The following is an 11,322-nucleotide window of genomic DNA, read 5'->3' as shown; positions in this document are numbered from 1 at the left end:
TGTGTTTAGAGTCTACCTACCTTACCTACCTACCTACCTACCTACCTACCTACCTACTTACCTACCTACCTACCTACCTACCTACCTACCTACCTACCTACCTACTTACCTACCTACCTACCTACCTACCTACCTACCTACCTACTTACCTACCTACCTACCTACCTACCTACTTACCTACCTACCTACCTACCTACCTACCTACTTACCTACCTACCTACCTACCTACCTACCTACTTACCTACCTACCTACCTACCTACCTACTTACCTACCTACCTACCTACCTACCTACCTACCTACCTACTTACCTACCTACCTACCTACCTACCTACCTACCTATCTTCCTACCTACCTAGCTTCCTACCTACCTACCTACACTCTAAGCAGAAAGGAGTAAAAAAAGGAGTAAAGCTGTCCCCTAGCGCACACCCTTTAAAAAGGGTGCGTGCTAGAGGACAGCTTACTCCGTTTATACTCCCATATAGGTGTGTTTGTGTTTAGAGTCTACCTACCTTACCTACCTACCTACCTACCTACCTACCTACTTACCTACCTACCTACCTACCTACCTACCTACCTACCTACCTACTTACCTACCTACCTACCTACCTACCTACCTACCTACTTACCTACCTACCTACCTACCTACCTACCTACCTACCTACTTACCTACCTACCTACCTACCTACCTACTTACTTACCTACCTACCTACCTACCTACCTACTTACCTACCTACCTACCTACTTACCTGCCTACCTACCTACCTACCTACCTACCTACTTACCTACCTACCTACCTACCTACCTACCTACTTACCTACCTACCTACCTACCTACCTACCTACCTACTTACCTACCTACCTACCTACCTACCTACCTACCTACCTACCTACCTACCTACTTACCTACCTACCTACCTACCTACCTTCCTACCTACCTAGCTTCCTACCTACCTACCTACACTCTAAGCAGAAAGGAGTAAAAAAAGGAGTAAAGCTGTCCCCTAGCGCACACCCTTTAAAAAGGGTGCGTGCTAGAGGACAGCTTACTTCGTTTATACTCCCATATAGGTGTGTTTGTGTTTAGAGTCTACCTACCTTACCTACCTACCTACCTACCTACCTACCTACCTACCTACTTACCTACCTACCTACCTACCTACCTACCTACCTACCTACCTACCTACTTACCTACCTACCTACCTACCTACCTACTTACCTACCTACCTACCTACCTACCTACCTACTTACCTACCTACTTACCTACCTACCTACCTACCTACCTACCTACCTTCCTACCTACCTAGCTTCCTACCTACCTACCTACACTCTAAGCAGAAAGGAGTAAAAAAAGGAGTAAAGCTGTCCCCTAGCGCACACCCTTTAAAAAGGGTGCGTGCTAGAGGACAGCTTACTCCGTTTATACTCCCATATAGGTGTGTTTGTGTTTAGAGTCTACCTACCTTACCTACCTACCTACCTACCTACCTACCTACCTACTTACCTACCTACCTACCTACCTACCTACCTACCTACCTACCTACTTACCTACCTACCTACCTACCTACCTACCTACCTACTTACCTACCTACCTACCTACCTACCTACCTACCTACTTACCTACCTACCTACCTACCTACCTACCTACTTACTTACCTACCTACCTACCTACCTACCTACTTACCTACCTACCTACCTACCTACTTACCTACCTACCTACCTACCTACTTACCTACCTACCTACCTACCTACCTACCTACCTACCTACCTACCTACTTACCTACCTACCTACCTACCTACCTACCTACTTACCTACCTACCTACCTACTTACCTACCTACCTACCTACCTACCTACCTACCTACCTAGCTTCCTACCTACCTACCTACACTCTAAGCAGAAAGGAGTAAAAAAAGGAGTAAAGCTGTCCCCTAGCGCACACCCTTTAAAAAGGGTGCGTGCTAGAGGACAGCTTACTCCGTTTATACTCCCATATAGGTGTGTTTGTGTTTAGAGTCTACCTACCTTACCTACCTACCTACCTACCTACCTACCTACTTACCTACCTACCTACCTACCTACCTACCTACCTACCTACTTACCTACCTACCTACCTACCTACCTACCTACCTACATACCTACCTACTTACCTACCTACCTACCTACCTACCTACCTTCCTACCTACCTAGCTTCCTACCTACCTACCTACACTCTAAGCAGAAAGGAGTAAAAAAAGGAGTAAAGCTGTCCCCTAGCGCACACCCTTTAAAAAGGGTGCGTGCTAGAGGACAGCTTACTCCGTTTATACTCCCATATAGGTGTGTTTGTGTTTAGAGTCTACCTACCTTACCTACCTACCTACCTACCTACCTACCTACCTACTTACCTACCTACCTACCTACCTACCTACCTACCTACCTACCTACCTACTTACCTACCTACCTACCTACCTACCTACTTACCTACCTACCTACCTACCTACTTACCTACCTACTTACCTACCTACCTACCTACCTACCTACCTAACTACCTACCTACTTACCTACCTACCTACCTACCTACCTACTTACCTACCTACCTACCTACCTACCTACCTACCTACCTACTTACCTACCTACCTACCTACCTACCTACCTACCTACCTACCTACCTACTTACCTACCTACCTACCTACCTACCTACCTACCTACCTACTTACCTACCTACCTACCTACCTACTTACCTACCTACCTACCTACCTACTTACCTACCTACCTACCTACCTACCTACTTACCTACCTACCTACCTACCTACCTACCTACTTACCTACCTACCTACCTACCTACCTACTTACTTACTTACCTACCTACCTACCTACCTACCTACCTACCTACCTACCTACCTACCTACCTACCTACTTACCTAATTACCTACCTACCTACCTACCTACCTACTTACCTACCTACCTACCTACTTACCTACCTACCTACCTACTTACCTACCTACCTACCTACCTACCTACCTACCTACTTACCTACCTACCTACCTACCTACCTACCTACCTACCTACCTACCTACCTACCTACCTACCTACCTACCTACTTACCTACCTACCTACTTACCTACCTACCTACCTACCTACCTACCTACCTACCTATCTTACCTGGAAGTCCTGGAAGTCCTGGAACTTGGCTGCGGCGGCAAACAGCACACAAACAGCGGCACGATATACAGGGTGTTTCACCTGAGACATTCCACAATTTTTAAAAATGGGTTTTATGAGTTAGAGGAGCGCTTTTTTCGGCATAGCATTTTCATCTGTGTAGCATCAGAATACAGCTAACTCGTGCTAGCAGGCTGGTTAACTAACTAACAGGCTGATTAACAGGATGCTTAACTGTTGAATGGCCCACCGTAAGTATTACCAGTGTCAGTTTTTTTTAATTTCAAAAACGCAGTTACCGCTCGACACTGTGGCCAAACAAATTTTGGCTACATGGCACCAAAATAATTGCGCTTTCGAGAAGCTTGCGGGTAAAGCAACCCCTCCTGTACACGTAGCTGGTCGAAGTAGCCAAAATCTGTTGAACCACAGCGCCGTAGTTAACAGAAAACTGATATGTGTATTAATTACGGCGGGCTACACGCCTCTCAGTAATTAAGGAGCCTAACAGTAATAGTTAAAAAGTGAACTATCCAATACTAATTAAAGAGCCTGCTTAGCACGTCTTAGCCGTATTATTGTGTACTACACCGCTGACAATGTTATTTCGAAAAAAAGCGCTCTTCTATTTGAAAGAGCTTATTTTTTGAAAATTGTGTGCACGGGAACCAGTGGTCGACTAGCGTATGCATACAGGCAACCCGAAGAAGGTGCGCTTTCATGGTTCTCTGTCTTCGAGCACAGTGTCGCACTTGGAGACCACCGCGATTTACAAACTTTACAAATTGCAGCACTTCGATCACCTGAAAGAGGAGCCAACGTGCGGGGAACAGCGCTTCAAGGGTGCGGCAGAGCGGTGCCCTAATGGCCCTGCCTACCGCGGTAGACGTGGTTCGCGACCTCTACGTTCGCTGGAGCGTGATCCATTACACGACGCAACGCTATTTTAATGACGCGCGCAAGGCAGCAGGTCCCGAAGACTGTCGTCCATTTGCAGCAGGCCGTGATCGGTTGAAACTCCCAGTGCGTGCATCACGTGCCGGTGGTTTGTCGGTGCGTCGACAAGTGTTACGTCACCAACGCGTGCTGCTCGGCTGTAGTTCGCGAACACTTGCCCCGTCGCCTTTCGGTTGATTCTTTTTTTCTTAATAATCACACTGCCGCAGTTCACAGAGGCATACATGCTTCTACGGAGTAGCATACTTCTACTGCGATAGCATTAGATGTCTCGTCGAGGAAAAAAATGCGTCATCGGTCGTAAAATTCGCTAATTGGCTGGAGGACAATAACGTCACCAGACCGGATAATTCCTATTGGCTGCAGCGAAGTGACATCAGAAGAACGGAAGTGACTTCCGGTAAAAGCGGTTGATGCATCAACAGTTTCTATGCTATCGCATTGTCACCACATAACGTAGTTAATGTCCGCGCAAATTTTTTCTCGTTTTTTTTATGAAAAATTCTTTCCGCGTTGTTGGGAGATCAGCTACCTCCAATAATAGGTAATCTACCTATACATTAGCTATTAATGGAGTTTCTTACTAAAGAAGTATTTTCTTGGCTGCTAGCGACAGTACAATTCTAAGGAGGGAATAACAAAAAAAAACTGACAAGACGATCATGAAACCTGATGCGAGAAAGCTGCAATAGTATCTGGATTTACCCTCGATTATTTTTGTATGCTTTTCTTTAATGAATGCTATCATTGGATGGGTGGAGAGAGAGAAAAACTTTATTATGGCAAGTGTGTTACACCCTCCTTGGGTCCCTGGACCACCGCACGGTCCCACTCTACGTCGGAACGTTCATGTGGTGTTTGTTCATGACGCTGGCACCCCGAAGCACCGCAGCAAGCTGCGATGGCGGGTCCAGAGACGAGAGCACGACCTCCCAGTCCTCCCAAATTAATAACGCGGGCTGTCCCTGCGGGGGAGGATCAGCAGGGCAGCCGAAAAGTATGTGGGAGAGTATGGCGTGAGGGTCGCCGCACAGGGTGCATGCAGGGGAGGTGCCACAGTAGTGGGATAGCAGCTGAGGGGATGAGAGAGAGCGGGTCTGGGGGCGTCTCTAGAGGATCTGTTGGGAATGGGTAAGGGAGGGATGTGGAGGAGGGTAAGTCCGACGGTCCAAGCGGGGCATTTGCGTGAGCTCTGCAAAGGTGTGCGCCCGTTCTCTCGAGAAACCTGGATCGAGGCCGTCCTGAGCCCGGCAAATCAAACCTCGGGCCAATTTATCGGCAGCCTCGTTTCCTGGATTCCCAGAGTGAGCCGGCACCCACTGGAGCTCTACCCTCCGTGGTAAGTTTTTGAAGGGGGTGTTCAACAACTCCGAAGCAGGGGCGTGAATCCTGCCTCTCGCGAAGTTGAACAGAGCCGTTTTGGAGTCGCTAAAGACGTAGTTTGCATTGTAATGTACAAGGGCTAGGGCGAAGGCGGTTGCCTCTGCCTCCTCAGGCGTACAGCCCGAGGGAAGGCGGTGTGTGAGGGGCTGTGCTAGGGCTGGATTGTAACCAACTGTTACAGCTTCATGAGTTGTGCACGCGGCGTCTACCCAAATGGCGTCCTGGGCTTGTCCGTAATACTTGTGTAGGGCCTTAGCGCGAGCCTTGCGGCGATGGATGTGGTACTGGGGATGAACGTTGCGGGGAAGGGGTTTCACAACGAGGGGGGTATGAATGTGTCGAGGAATGGCTATAAGGGATGTCTGATTAGCCGGAATGTTGATGCGAAGGGAAGCGAGGATATGCCTGCCAGTTGCGCTCGCGGCAAGTCTTAGATACTGTGTCTGAAGGTGCGCGTCTACTAGTTCCTGAAAGGTGTTATGCATGCCTAGTTCAAGGAGCTTGGCTGTGCTAGTACTGCGGGGTAGGTTTAAGGCTGCCTTGGTTGCTAGACGAATTATGGCGTTCACTCGCTCTGTTTCCATGCGGTTCAGCTTAAGATACGGGGTGGCGTATAAAATGCGGCTAAGTGTAAAAGCATGCACTACTTTCATGCTGTCCGCTTCGTCTAAACCTTTGTGCAGGGAGGATACGCGGCGTAGAAGTTGCAACACGGATTGCGTGGAGGCCTTGAGTGTTTTAAGGGTATGATCGTTGCGTCCGGAATCTTGCAAGTAAAGGCCAAGGATACGGAGGGTGGGGGTGACAGGGATAGGGATTCCTTGTAAAGCGATATGAATGGGCGAGTTAGCTGCAGATTTCGGTCTTATGAGGAGAAGCGCGGATTTAGGGGGGGGGGGGGGGGGGGGGGCATTCGAGCCCAATAGATGACGCATGAGCGGAGATGGTGTCAGCTGCTAATTGAAGAGTTTCCTCAATTTCTCCATCAGATCTATGAGTGGACCATGCGGTAATATCATCAGCGGACAGGGTATGTCTTAGGTGTGGGATGAGAGCGAGTTTATGAGCTCGGGGGATGAGAGCAATATTAAAGAGAAGAGGGGAGAGGACCGCGCCTTGGGGGGTTCCAAGCTCGCCGAGTGTCTAAGGTGGTGTGCTCAGCTCAGCTATGTGCAGGGAGGCAGTGCGGCCCGAGAGAAAGGCGCGAACGTAGTTGTAGGTATTTGAGCCTACCTAGAGTGCCTGCAGTTCTCGCAAAATGGCATCGTGTCGAATCCTGTCAAATGCCTTTGTGAGGTCAACCGCCAGAATAGCTTTAGTGAGGTGGGGGATCGTGTCATCAAGCACGTCATGTGTAATTTGTAGTAGGGCATCCTGTGCAGATAGATGCGCACGAAAGCCCACCATGCTGTGCGGAAAAAGGTGGTTGTCTTCCATGCATGGGCGTCCGGAGGGGGGGGCAAGGGGGGGCGGCTGCACCCCCCTGGAAAATCACTCACTCTAACCGTGAGTGATGGCCGCACACCAGGGGCGGCGGTGCGCTCAGCAAAAAGAGTAAAAGCGGCCCCGCTTCCAGCTTTGGGTCACATCTGCGAAGTGCCGCGTCCGGGGACGCGTCGTTGCAGACATACAGCGGCACCGGCGAGCATGTGTTTCGAGGCGTCTTGAGATGGGTGCCTGTTTCTTTGATCTCTAGAGAGATAGCCACACGGAGGCAGACAGTGCACAATCCGGCCACCGATGAATTCTTCAGGAGGGAGGGACAAATCAGCCGTGTCCACCCCCGCTTTGTCGGGCTGCTCAAGGGCAAGCAGGCGATGAGTTGGCGCCGCCGCCGCTCGCTGTCTCCTCCGATCCACGGGAGAGCGCAGTTCGGTAGAAGCGCCGCTTTCAGAATCTTCGGCAAAGGGGATTAGCAGTTGCTTTTGTTCACGGCGACGCAGTCTCCAGAGGCGCCCCCACACCAGCGTTCCTTGCATCTTCTCCGGAAGCCAGCGCCTTTGGTCAAGGCAGCCCGATGGCGCCTGCCTGGCTCGCCTGGCTCGCCTGTCACCTCTGGCTGGGCCTCAAATCCCAACAGCGCCCATGTACTGTGCGATGTCAGTGCATGGTAAAGAGACCCAGGTGGTCGACATTATCCGGAACTCTGTACTACTCCGTCCCTCATAGCCTGAGTCGTTTTGGGGCTCTGAACCCCATAAAAACACACAAAACAAATTTTCCGACCGGAGTGGCGAGTGTCCCTTCCCCTCGGAAGTCGCGAGGCGTTCCTTTCACCCCCAAAGTGCTATTAGGAACGACGACAACAAGTCTCGCCGGGTGGCCGCCAGCACGCCTGTTTCTACTCTGTATGGCTGCTAGCGACTTGAGGGTGATTGCTTTCGGGCCTGCCGCCATGGACCACAAGCACCGAGAGGACCCAGGTGCCAGCTGACTTCAATTACGGAGTTTGCCCGGTTGGAGTGCAGGAACAAAACCAGACCCCCTTCACAAAGTGCCTGCACGTGTAGAACGCCGCCGCCGCCTCGGGGAGACGAACGTTATCTTCCCCATTTGCCGTGACCGTGCCAGGGAACAAAGGGCCTCGTCTCCGGTTGCTCTTTGGCGTGCCCAAGCACCGCGACAAGCTGGCGGGCCTCATCTCCGACCCAAGCACGAGGAACCACTTTCGGCGTTTTCGTGACCTCGCGTCTGGCCTCGAGCGGCGGGTGGCATTTGATGATCAACAGATGTCGGTGACCCGCAGAAACCTTCGGCTGGCCGGAGGCCATCACCTACCGCCGTCAACGCTACCTCGACGACAACCTTCTTTCCCTCAGACTCCACATGTGAAGGGGGCGTGACCATGAGTGCAGTGTCGTGTGTGTGCGCACAGGTGAAAGCTCTAGGCCCCTCCCACTCCGGCAAGGGCGTCCTCAACCTAGGGACTTTAGGGAACAAGAAGGATATAAAACTCGACAACGGATGCGGCAGAATCGTCTCACTTCTAACCACCAATGTAAAATGTAAATAAACCTACTCTCCTTTCGCCATCTACCTCTTCGCTCAGCGGCACTCCTGTCCTGAACCCTCAACTCCAACAGTGCGTATTCGGGGATACTGCGGCAAGTAGGCCCTTGCATGTGTGCGCGCCTCTGTGTTTGTGCTTCGGTATTTTTAGTGGCCGGTTGTCAACGAAGCTGAGAACAATCAAGACAGCGGACGAGAAAACGACGAGCGGCGAGTAGTGTGTGTGCAAATACTCGACTGTGCGGTTGCGCGAGCAAGATGGAGCGAGGTGTATGAAGCTGCAAGCGTGCATTTATCTTGTAAATAAGTTTTCGTTGTATATATAGTCATTTTTTGTTTTCAACGTACGCATTCAACCGTTTTTTCAATCAATGTGTATATATTTTTAACACTACCAACCCCAAAGAACTCCATAGCCAGCTTTGTCTCGCGCGGTTCCGAATGATGGACATTCGGTGCTTCTTCAAGCGTCAGCGGTTGTCTGACGAAGCGTTATCCAAATGCGCCCCTGCAGATTCTGGTGTGATATGTGACAACGGTGTAGCATTTGAACAGAGTGACGCAAGCTTTTATCACCGGACAGTAGCTGATGTCGTCGACTCCATGGAAGGGACTCTGTCAACAGTGAGTTCAGGTAATGCAGCAGGCCGAGATGATTCCATTTCTCCTTTCTTGGGATTTAAGTCCGGATTTGACCAGAGCGATGCAACCTTTCATCACCGGACAGTAGCCGACGTCGTCGTCTCCATGGAAGGAACTTCACCAGCGAGCTCCGGTCACGCAGTAAGCCGAGACGATTCCCTTTCTCCTTGCTTGGGATCGAAGTCCGGAGACAACATCAAGAAAACAAATAACTTGCCTCAAGAATATGACTTAGGAGAGTTTCTAGGCAAAGCTAAACTCACTGGCATACCGGACTTTTTGAAGTTACGTCTTCTTACTAAGCCATGGTCACCAAATGTTACATACGATTTTAAGAAGGATGTAACACCTGGAAAGAGGCCTTTTCGACATCAATGGCTGGGAGATTACGCCCCCTGGCTTGCGTACTCAGCGACAGCGAAAGGCGCTATTTGTCGTTTTTGCGTCATTTTTCCTCCACGTGTTCACCGGGGTACTCAAGGAAGTTTTATCGTGCGCGCTTTCAGTAACTACAGAAAAATGCACGAGGCGTGCAGGGATCACGTAAAATCCCAATGGCACCAGGAGGCAATGACGGCCTCACAGAACTTTATGGATGTGATGAAAGGCAAGCAGCTACCCGTTGTAGAGCAGCTGAACAGAGCACTCCACGCGCAAGTTGAAAGGAACCGTGAGAAACTATTTCCAATAGTTTCCACCATTGTCTTTTGCGCGACGCATGACTTGCCAATTCGCGGCAAGCAGTCCGATAGTGGAGTCTTCAATGATCTGCTTGACTTTCGTGTAGAAGCTGGAGATACTCTACTTCAGGAGCACTTCGCTTCTTCTGCTGGCAATGCCAAGTACACTTCTGTCCGCGTCCAGAACGAGATCATCACAATCTGTGGCGACATCCTGAAAGAGCAGATAGTTACCGAAGCTAACAAAGCGTTTGCTTTTTCCGTTCTTGCTGACGAAACTGCAGATATTTCAGGAAAAGAGCAGATGTCTATAGGCGTTCGCTTTATTGACAAGGCGGGAGCCGAAGTGTGCGTTCGAGAGCAGTTTTTGGGATTTGTAGAGCTGGAGCAATTAAACTCCGCTTGCATCGCCGCGGCAATCTTGAAGTTTTTGACGAATGTCGGGCTGATTCTTTCGAACCTCGTTGGACAGGGGTACGATGGATGCTCTACAATGGCTGGAAAAGAAGCTGGAGTGAACAAAATTATACAAAAACAGTTCCCGAAGGCACTATTTTTCCACTGTGCAAGTCACAAACTAAATCTCGTCATCAACGATCTGAACGACGTCTCTGAAATTCGAAACACAATTGGCATAATCAAACAAACCATAAACTTCTTCCGCGAGAGCGTACTCCGGAGAAAATTGGTGCCGAACATTCCGATGCTGTGTGAGACAAGATGGTCTGCAAAATATAAGTCTATTAGGATCTTCTCTCAGCATTACGTGGCCATAGTCGAAGCACTCGAGGAGCTCGCGTCCACGGAATCATGCTCGAACGCTGCAACTAGACAACGAGCTCACATCCTCTACTGCGCAACAACAAGCTCATCTTTCATCGTCTGCTTGCATATTGTAGCGAAGTACAGCGCTCGGCTCGAACCAGTTACGAACATTCTGCAAGGTGTATCCATGGACTTCCATTCTGTGCATGACCACATCACTGAGCTGCAACGTATTTTTCGCGGCCACCGGACGAACGCTGTAGAGGAGTTCTCTAACATCATGAATGCAGCAAGGGAGGCAGCCAATCACTTAAATGTGGTGATATCTGTGCCAAGACAAGTCTCTCGTCAGGCCCACCGAGACAACTACGGGATTCAGTCGCCGGAGGAATACTACCGTGTGGCAATATATGTGCCGTACTTGGACTCCCTCACTGCTTCTTTAGCTCGGCGCTTTTCTGAAAGCAATGAGAGGAGCTTCAAACTTCTCCAGCTGCATCCATCAAAAATGAAGCACTTGAGCCGTGTTGAGTTCGCTGTTCTCGCCGAAGAACTCCAGTGCTTTTACGGCATCGATAACTTCAAGGAAGAGGCCATCTCTTGGTACGAGATGTGGTGCAACAAAACTGGGGACCCATCAGAAATAACTTACTGCGAGCTTCTACATCAGGCCAAGACATTCTTCCCTGGTGTTGCAAAAGCCATTGAGGTGGCTTTGGCTTTGCCAGTTACTACCTGTACGG

Source organism: Amblyomma mixtum, chromosome 6 (genome assembly GCF_055824585.1).
Source record: "Amblyomma mixtum isolate Tamu chromosome 6, ASM5582458v1, whole genome shotgun sequence".
Classification (NCBI taxonomy): domain Eukaryota; kingdom Metazoa; phylum Arthropoda; class Arachnida; order Ixodida; family Ixodidae; genus Amblyomma; species Amblyomma mixtum.
This window is presented reverse-complemented; position numbering follows the sequence as displayed.